The sequence below is a fragment of the Drosophila serrata genome, unplaced genomic scaffold (genome assembly GCF_035046125.1).
Source record: "Drosophila serrata isolate PLE 108 unplaced genomic scaffold, ASM3504612v1 contig_240, whole genome shotgun sequence".
Taxonomy (NCBI): domain Eukaryota; kingdom Metazoa; phylum Arthropoda; class Insecta; order Diptera; family Drosophilidae; genus Drosophila; species Drosophila serrata.
Window position 1 is genome coordinate 10,509,004 of NW_028257138.1, and position 11,123 is coordinate 10,520,126.

General features: G+C 33.6%; 1 protein-coding gene across 2 annotated transcripts in view; it reads left to right on the plus strand.

Annotated features, from left to right (window-relative positions):
• Window positions 1-11,123, plus strand: part of Dh31 (diuretic hormone class 2) — a 28,973-nt gene that overhangs the window by 1,799 nt on the left and 16,051 nt on the right. The window contains exons 1-2 of one of the 2 annotated variants that reach the window (XM_020952223.2): window positions 395-501; window positions 560-627. The exons of the other annotated variant lie outside the window; for it this stretch is intronic. The gene's annotated coding sequence lies outside the window, so the exon portion shown is untranslated. Of the gene's footprint in view, window positions 1-394; window positions 502-559; window positions 628-11,123 lie in introns of those variants that run through there. 2 annotated transcript variants of the gene reach the window in all.

The window sequence follows — 11,123 nt, forward strand, 5'->3', positions numbered from 1 at the left end:
TGGGATGGCAAAACTAATTGAAAATAATCAGATGCTGATTAGTCCTGATGCTGATAGCATGATCGATGGTGCCGGTGGCCACGATAAACAGTTCGATAATTGTGCGTAATAGATGATTAATAAAGTGATAGCAAAATAATACGTATACGACTGGTTGCCGATGCCCTTTTGCCACGTGTTGCGTATACGACTGGGTGGCCAGCACCCACTAGCGCCCATGACTGCGCAAAATCCTCACTGAAATACGCCAACCGTCGATGTCGATTACGTTGTGGGCGGAGGCGGAGGCGGAGGCAGAGGTGGCAGTGGCAGTCTTCGGTGGTCCCGGACTTCGGGATTCGCTGTCGGGTCCCGTACCGAGTCCGGGTCCCACCTGAACGCGTTGAAATCTTTCGTATCCTCGCCTCGTATAAATCGCGGTCTCCTTGGCTGCCGATTTCACTTACGTTTCAAACTCAAAGCCGTTCAGTCAGCAGCAGTCGAACCAGAGCATCGTTATCGGTATTTAAAAAATATTCAAGAAACGTTTTTTAAACTCAGTGCTTGGCCTTTTTTCCAGTGAAATATTTACGAGACTCTAAGGAAAAGTCTTTTTTGGGAGAGTGTTGTGTGAATTGTTGTGAAAAGGTGAGCGGAAAACTATTCGCTGTGGATTTTAAATCAATTGAAATGGTGTCTAAAGTATTGGAAAATATATTAAAAGTTAAAAATAATATACAATTAAAATGACTTTCTGAAGTTTTGGTCATAACATTGGCACCCGTTCAATAGATTTCAAATCTGTATTAAATATAAATAAATTACTACTTATAGTTCAAATTTAATTAAAGAACGTTAAATTTAAAGAAAGAAAATAATTGTTTATCCAGTTATTGGTAAAAATTTAAGTATTTAAAATTTTTCTTGGGAATAACAAAAGAGCCAAATTATTCTTAGATAAGTACGAAGATACATTGATAGATAGGGATAGATATTTAAAAAGCAGCGATACAAATTCAAATAATTTGTAATTTTAAAAAAGAATATGAGTGATTTTCTATGAATTAAACATAGATCTACCTATGAGGAAAAAAATAGAATTTTTCAAAAGTTTTAAATTTTTTTTCAAAAAAGATAATGGGTTATCATTAAAATTGTCAAAAATTGTCAAAAAAAAAACTTATTTGAGTACGGGGATTTGTTAAGCTTATAAAAACTAACATAGAAAAACTTTCCAAATAAAAATTAATTGTTCTTTGGCTTAGTTATGAGTTTTTTAAAGTTTGATATGTCGAAAAATTTTCATACAAAAATATATGTCTAAATATTGATTCAAAGATTGCATTGTCATATGTACAACTTAACAATTACAACTTTTATTATTTGTTTATCTAATTAAATCTGTTATAATTTTTGTATTATTTGTTAAATTTGAATGAACTTCTTTTCGCTTTTAATTATTTTATATTTTAAAATATGTAGCCCTGATTTTTGCAAGTATTTATTAGATACAAAATATACTGTTGATTATTCTGTTCGTACTTTAAAAAAACGGCTTACTGTAATTGACATATTATTTAAATTTAAAAGCGAAATGGACATGGCTTGCTTAATTAGTAATTTTTCCTTCTACCTTTAAAAATATGTTTACAAAAACTATGCGTCTTATTAAACCGATTTAGCTTTTACGTAAGAATTTTCTATTTTTTAATTAAGTCATTGAAAAGAGCTTCTTATAATGTGGCGAATTTTTAGGCTAGCTTATGAGAACCGTTTTGACTCCATCTCAACTTAATTATGCTTTTATGGCTTAAATTTTCATATGTTTATAATTCGGTAAATGCCCTGAGCTGGCCCCTTCAGAAATTGCTTCTTAGCCTGGCCTAAGCCATAAAGTCAACATGGAACCCAAGACCATTGTGGCGGCGGGTCCCGGATGATGATGTGTGCTCTATGCACAGGACATTTGTTGCTTCCCCTTTGTCCTTTTGGTCTTGGCGACCTTTTTCCTTCTTGTATCGGCCAGAATCTTTATTTTATGCTGCAAAATTGAAGTTGTCCCCTTGGCTTAATGGCCCTTTGGCCTGGATCGAGTAAGTCCTTTTGGATTATCGCAATCATTTTAAGCTTAACTCTCTGCTCTCCCATATTAAGGCGGCCCCTATAGTTTAATGTTGCTACTCCCATATATAGCGGGTTGCCACTTCAATTGCTAAAACTTTAGCGCGAAGTTTGTCTTAAACTTGTTGATTGCAAAGTTCTGTGAACTTAAAACACAGGCAATTGAAATTAATTTCCCTGCATTAATAACAACAGTTGTGAGCTCAGATTGGCCCCGAAATTGTTCAGTGAATCGAACGAGTGACTTGGCCTGGGAGCATCCAAACTTGAACAGAATTCAATCGAATTGTAATTGAAGCATGACCTTAATGCCTCAAAGACTATCTTGTATTTCATGTTTAATAAATGCGCAATTAAAGTCCATTTAGTTAGTCATAAAGTGGTACTTGCTGTTTATAGGAATAAAAAACTACACTAATTGGAAAATGATGAAAATTAAAAATGTATTTAAATGTGGTGCAGCGCAAAAGCCGCTTAGCTGCGGAGGAAGTAAACGTGAGAGATTGCCAGGCACAGTGTTCCCAGGCTAAGCCGTACATGCAGGATAAATGCCATTAATCCGGGCATTTTTTGCATGCCATTTATAGAATTATTTAATATGGTTTCCTGTTTTTTTTTTGTTTTTTTGCGAGAAAAAGCAGTAAAGAAAGAGGATTATAATTTATTTTTGCATTATTTTGTTATGATTTTTTTGTATGTGTTTTTTGTGGCTTATTTTAAAAGTGATATTTACACTTTACACTTAAGTTTTTAAAAATTGGTATAATTATGGATATGATTAAAATAGTTGTAAAACGCTTCCTTTAAAGAATAATTTAAAGCCCCTGAATTTCTTTATTTAAAAACGATTCCTACATTATACATATTATTTATGGACAAAATGTCTGAGGAATTATTGCCTACAATTTCAATCATCCTTTGTCAAGGACCTTTTGCCTTCTGAACAATTTATGCCCACTGTTTTATGCAACACCTTTTTGCGTCACTTTGTTCATTTTATGTTGCCTACTTTCTTGGGCCAACGACAAAACATACATATTCTGGGGTCTGGGGAAATTCAATTCTCTCGCTCAGGTGCTCCAAATGAAATGGAAGGCGTCGAAAGCACTACTTAATTTAATGCTCTGCCCGACGGTTGTTTACGAAATGCTCCTTCGACTGCGACAATTTGTGGGAAATCCTTGTTTTCTTTAAATTTACAAAAGGAAAATACCAAGCAGAGCGGAGAATCACAAGAGACAAAATGAGTGAAAGAAAAGGGCAGTTGATTTGGGTCTTCGGATTTGCTATCACATTTTTCCCATCTTTATATCTTTTCCTGTTTCCTTTTTATCTTTCGGCCTTGTGAAAATACTCAAATGCGGGAACTTTGCATACTCAATTAATATTAATTCATGTAAGGAGCGCCATAGAAAGTTTACCTCAACTGGGCAACAATTAAAAAATACTTAGACAAAAAAGGCCTTAAAAATTCACTTGAGCGTGGATAAAAAAGGGCTTATGTCTCGAAATGTTTACATAATGCCCGCAAAATGGCTTAGGAAACTTTTGGCCAACAAAAATGGTTCTTAACAAGCAACCTCGCTGGCTCCCCGGGTGCTCTCTCTAATTAAATTTGCATATTTTTATTAATTAAATTGTTTAGCCAATGTTTACTAGAAGCTTCGCCCCCCCTTCAAACTTTTGCTCAGCATCTCACACACACACGCATGCTAATCAGCAGATAGAACGGGGAATCCCCTCCGAAAATTAACACGCCCCAAGGCAAAGCAAATAAACTGGGGACAGGACAATTGCAGAAGCAATTGCGAATGCTTGCCACGCTCGCCACTCGAATGGGTCCTGTGCGGACGCGTAAATTCCTAGATTCGAAGAAACCCAGTAGATTGGGCCAATTTTCAGGCACATTTCCTCCATTTATTGCATTCTTATTATGATCTGGATTTTTCTCATCATTTTTTCAGTTTTATATTTGCCCTGAGTCGGAGCTAAATTTAATTGGGCACGATTCTTGGCCCACAAATGTTTACGTCTCCAATTAGTCGACTTTACGAATATTCATAAACGGATGAAATATCAGAGGTGTTAAAGTTATATGAAATGGAAGTGATGTAGTGTGGGTGGTGTATGCAAATAAAAGGCTTTTATGGTTCATTAAAAGTTCGTTGTAAAAGTTGTCGTATTTTGTTTCAAAAGTTTAAATTGTATAGAAATTACTTAACAAATCTTCGACCCGACAAACCATGATGAATGAATCGAAAAATATTGAAATATAATCTTAATTTAGAAAAAAGTAATGAGATATGTTATGTGGCCACCGATTTGCCGTGATCCGACTTATGTATATACTAGTAAAATTATATAGAAAAATAAGTCCATAGTTTTATTGAAATAGCTTAAATTAGATCCAAAACAAATCTCGCACATCTGTGCATATGATTCCCAACTCGTTCTAACATCCCCGGAACGAACTGACTGCTGCTGGCCAGATCTCTGAAATGTGTTGTGTTACAAAAGTTGCAAGTCATTGTTTATTAGTGTTCAAAGTTAGTCACTGCTCATATATGTATACTTACTGATCAAAGATAATTACTGATCAAGGATACTGTTCAGAGTTACTTACTGCTAATAGTTACTTAATATTCATAAAAACTTACTGATCATAGTTAATTACTGGTCATAGCTAATTACGAATCATAGTTTTATAAATCGTCCGATTGTTCCTATGTTAGCAATATATATATATATATATTTTATCCACCGATTTGGCAAGCTCCGATTTATATACTAGTAAAATTATATAGAAGAATAACTCCATAGTTTCATTCAAATAGCTCAAATAAGATCCAAAACAAATCTCGCACATCTGTGCATATGATTCCCAACTAGTTCTAACATCCCCGGAACGAAGTGACTGCTGCTGGCCAGGTCTCTGAAATGTGTTGTGTTACAAAAGTTGCAAGTCATTGTTTATTAGTGTTCAAAGTTAGTTACGGATTAACGTACTTACTGGTCATAGATACTTACTGGTCTAAGATAATTACTGGTCATAGATACTTACTATTCAGAGTTACTTACTGCTCAAGTTACTTAATGTTCATAGAAGCTTACTGATCATAGTTAATTACTGGTCATAGCTAATTACGAATCATAGTTCTATAAATCGTCCGATTGTTCCTATGTTAGCAATATATATATATATATATATATAATCCACCGATTTGGCAAGCTCCGATTTATATACTAGTAAAATTATATAGAAGAATAACTCCATCGTTTCATTCAAATAGCTCAAATAAGATCCAAAACAAATCTCGCACATCTGTGCATATGATTCCCAACTAGTTCTAACATCCCCGGAACGAAGTGACTGCTGCTGGCCAGGTCTCTGAAATGTGTTGTGTTACAAAAGTTGCAAGTCATTGTTTATTAGTGTTCAAAGTTAGTCACTGCTCATATATGTATACTTACTGATCAAAGATAATTACTGGTCATAGATACTTACTGTTCAGAGTTACTTACTGCTCAAAGTTACTTAATGTTCATAGAAGCTTACTCATCATAGTTAATTACTGGTCATAGCTAATTACGAATCATAGTTCTATAAATCGTCCGATTGTTCCTATGTTAGCAATATATATATATATATATATATATACATATATAGTCCACCGATTTGGCATGCTCCGATTTATATACTAGTAAATTTATATAGAATAATAACTCCATAGTTTCATTCAAATAGCTCAAATAAGATCCAAAACAAATCTCGCACATCTGTGCATATGATTACCAACTAGTTCTTACATCCCCGGAACGAAGTGACTGCTGCTGGCCAGGTCTCTGAAATGTGTTGTGTTACAAAAGTTGCAAGTCATTGTTTATTAGTGTTCAAAGTTAGTCACTGCTCATATATGTATACTTACTGATCAAAGATAATTACTGATCATAGATACTTACTGTTCAGAGTTACTTACTGCTCATAGTTACTTAATTTCCATAGAAACTTACTGATCATAGTTAATTACTGGTCATAGCTAATTACGAATCATAGTTCTATAAATCGTCCGATTGTTCCTATGTTAGCAATATATATATATATATATATATATATATACATATATAGTCCACCGATTTGGCATGCTCCGATTTATATACTAGTAAATTTATATAGAATAATAACTCCATAGTTTCATTCAAATAGCTCAAATAAGATCCAAAACAAATCTCGCACATCTGTGCATATGATTCCCAACTAGTTCTTACATCCCCGGAACGAAGTGACTGCTGCTGGCCAGGTCTCTGAAATGTGTTGTGTTACAAAAGTTGCAAGTCATTGTTTATTAGTGTTCAAAGTTAGTTACGGATTAACGTACTTACTGGTCATAGATACTTACTGGTCTAAGATAATTACTGGTCATAGATACTTACTATTCAGAGTTACTTACTGCTCAAGTTACTTAATGTTCATAGAAGCTTACTGATCATAGTTAATTACTGGTCATAGCTAATTACGAATCATAGTTCTATAAATCGTCCGATTGTTCCTATGTTAGCAATATATATATATATATATATAATCCACCGATTTGGCAAGCTCCGATTTATATACTAGTAAAATTATATAGAAGAATAACTCCATCGTTTCATTCAAATAGCTCAAATAAGATCCAAAACAAATCTCGCACATCTGTGCATATGATTCCCAACTAGTTCTAACATCCCCGGAACGAAGTGACTGCTGCTGGCCAGGTCTCTGAAATGTGTTGTGTTACAAAAGTTGCAAGTCATTGTTTATTAGTGTTCAAAGTTAGTCACTGCTCATATATGTATACTTACTGATCAAAGATAATTACTGATCATAGATACTTACTGTTCAGAGTTACTTACTGCTCATAGTTACTTAATGTTCATAGAAACTTACTGATCATAGTTAATTACTGGTCATAGCTAATTACGAATCATAGTTCTATAAATCGTCCGATTGTTCCTATGTTAGCATATATATATATATATATATATATATATATACATATATAGTCCACCGATTTGGCATGCTCCGATTTATATACTAGTAAATTTATATAGAATAATAACTCCATAGTTTCATTCAAATAGCTCAAATAAGATCCAAAACAAATCTCGCACATCTGTGCATATGATTCCCAACTAGTTCTTACATCCCCGGAACGAAGTGACTGCTGCTGGCCAGGTCTCTGAAATGTGTTGTGTTACAAAAGTTGCAAGTCATTGTTTATTAGTGTTCAAAGTTAGTTACGGATTAACGTACTTACTGGTCATAGATACTTACTGGTCTAAGATAATTACTGGTCATAGATACTTACTATTCAGAGTTACTTACTGCTCAAGTTACTTAATGTTCATAGAAGCTTACTGATCATAGTTAATTACTGGTCATAGCTAATTACGAATCATAGTTCTATAAATCATCCGATTGTTCCTATGTTAGCAATATATATATATATATATAATCCACCGATTTGGCAAGCTCCGATTTATATACTAGTAAAATTATATAGAAGAATAACTCCATCGTTTCATTCAAATAGCTCAAATAAGATCCAAAACAAATCTCGCACATCTGTGCATATGATTCCCAACTAGTTCTTACATCCCCGGAACGAAGTGACTGCTGCTGGCCAGATCTCTGAAATGTGTTGTGTTACAAAAGTTGCAAGTCATTGTTTATTAGTGTTCAAAGTTAATCACTGCTCATATATGTATACTTACTGATCAAAGATAATTACTGATCATAGATACTTACTGTTCAGAGTTACTTAATGCTCATAGTTACTTAATTTCCATAGAAACTTACTGATCATAGTTAATTACTGGTCATAGCTAATTACGAATCATAGTTCTATAAATCGTCCGATTGTTCCTATGTTAGCAATATATATATATATATATATATATACATATATAGTCCACCGATTTGGCATGCTCCGATTTATATACTAGTAAAATTATATAGAATAATAACTCCATAGTTTCATTCAAATAGCTCAAATAAGATCCAAAACAAATCTCGCACATCTGTGCATATGATTCCCAACTAGTTCTTACATCCCCGGAACGAAGTGACTGCTGCTGGCCAGGTCTCTGAAATGTGTTGTGTTACAAAAGTTGCAAGTCATTGTTTATTAGTGTTCAAAGTTAGTTACGGATTAACGTACTTACTGGTCATAGATACTTACTGGTCTAAGATAATTACTGGTCATAGATACTTACTATTCAGAGTTACTTACTGCTCAAGTTACTTAATGTTCATAGAAGCTTACTGATCATAGTTAATTACTGGTCATAGCTAATTACGAATCATAGTTCTATAAATCGTCCGATTGTTCCTATGTTAGCAATATATATATATATATATATAATCCACCGATTTGGCAAGCTCCGATTTATATACTAGTAAAATTATATAGAAGAATAACTCCATCGTTTCATTCAAATAGCTCAAATAAGATCCAAAACAAATCTCGCACATCTGTGCATATGATTCCCAACTAGTTCTAACATCCCCGGAACGAAGTGACTGCTGCTGGCCAGGTCTCTGAAATGTGTTGTGTTACAAAAGTTGCAAGTCATTGTTTATTAGTGTTCAAAGTTAGTCACTGCTCATATATGTATACTTACTGATCAAAGATAATTACTGATCATAGATACTTACTGTTCAGAGTTACTTACTGCTCATAGTTACTTAATGTTCATAGAAACTTACTGATCATAGTTAATTACTGGTCATAGCTAATTACGAATCATAGTTCTATAAATCGTCCGATTGTTCCTATGTTAGCAATATATATATATATATATATATATATATACATATATAGTCCACCGATTTGGCATGCTCCGATTTATATACTAGTAAATTTATATAGAATAATAACTCCATAGTTTCATTCAAATAGCTCAAATAAGATCCAAAACAAATCTCGCACATCTGTGCATATGATTCCCAACTAGTTCTTACATCCCCGGAACGAAGTGACTGCTGCTGGCCAGGTCTCTGAAATGTGTTGTGTTACAAAAGTTGCAAGTCATTGTTTATTAGTGTTCAAAGTTAGTTACGGATTAACGTACTTACTGGTCATAGATACTTACTGGTCTAAGATAATTACTGGTCATAGATACTTACTATTCAGAGTTACTTACTGCTCAAGTTACTTAATGTTCATAGAAGCTTACTGATCATAGTTAATTACTGGTCATAGCTAATTACGAATCATAGTTCTATAAATCGTCCGATTGTTCCTATGTTAGCAATATATATATATATATATAATCCACCGATTTGGCAAGCTCCGATTTATATACTAGTAAAATTATATAGAAGAATAACTCCATCGTTTCATTCAAATAGCTCAAATAAGATCCAAAACAAATCTCGCACATCTGTGCATATGATTCCCAACTAGTTCTTACATCCCCGGAACGAAGTGACTGCTGCTGGCCAGATCTCTGAAATGTGTTGTGTTACAAAAGTTGCAAGTCATTGTTTATTAGTGTTCAAAGTTAATCACTGCTCATATATGTATACTTACTGATCAAAGATAATTACTGATCATAGATACTTACTGTTCAGAGTTACTTAATGCTCATAGTTACTTAATTTCCATAGAAACTTACTGATCATAGTTAATTACTGGTCATAGCTAATTACGAATCATAGTTCTATAAATCGTCCGATTGTTCCTATGTTAGCAATATATATATATATATATATATACATATATAGTCCACCGATTTGGCATGCTCCGATTTATATACTAGTAAAATTATATAGAATAATAACTCCATAGTTTCATTCAAATAGCTCAAATAAGATCCAAAACAAATCTCGCACATCTGTGCATATGATTCCCAACTAGTTCTTACATCCCCGGAACGAAGTGACTGCTGCTGGCCAGGTCTCTGAAATGTGTTGTGTTACAAAAGTTGCAAGTCATTGTTTATTAGTGTTCAAAGTTAGTTACGGATTAACGTACTTACTGGTCATAGATACTTACTGGTCTAAGATAATTACTGGTCATAGATACTTACTATTCAGAGTTACTTACTGCTCAAGTTACTTAATGTTCATAGAAGCTTACTGATCATAGTTAATTACTGGTCATAGCTAATTACGAATCATAGTTCTATAAATCGTCCGATTGTTCCTATGTTAGCAATATATATATATATATATAATCCACCGATTTGGCAAGCTCCGATTTATATACTAGTAAAATTATATAGAAGAATAACTCCATCGTTTCATTCAAATAGCTCAAATAAGATCCAAAACAAATCTCGCACATCTGTGCATATGATTCCCAACTAGTTCTAACATCCCCGGAACGAAGTGACTGCTGCTGGCCAGGTCTCTGAAATGTGTTGTGTTACAAAAGTTGCAAGTCATTGTTTATTAGTGTTCAAAGTTAGTCACTGCTCATATATGTATACTTACTGATCAAAGATAATTACTGATCATAGATACTTACTGTTCAGAGTTACTTACTGCTCATAGTTACTTAATTTCCATAGAAACTTACTGATCATAGTTAATTACTGGTCATAGCTAATTACGAATCATAGTTCTATAAATCGTCCGATTGTTCCTATGTTAGCAATATATATATATATATATATATATATATACATATATAGTCCACCGATTTGGCATGCTCCGATTTATATACTAGTAAATTTATATAGAATAATAACTCCATAGTTTCATTCAAATAGCTCAAATAAGATCCAAAACAAATCTCGCACATCTGTGCATATGATTCCCAACTAGTTCTTACATCCCCGGAACGAAGTGACTGCTGCTGGCCAGGTCTCTGAAATGTGTTGTGTTACAAAAGTTGCAAGTCATTGTTTATTAGTGTTCAAAGTTAGTTACGGATTAACGTACTTACTGGTCATAGATACTTACTGGTCTAAGATAATTACTGGTCATAGATACTTACTATTCAGAGTTACTTACTGCTCAAGTTACTTAATGTTCATAG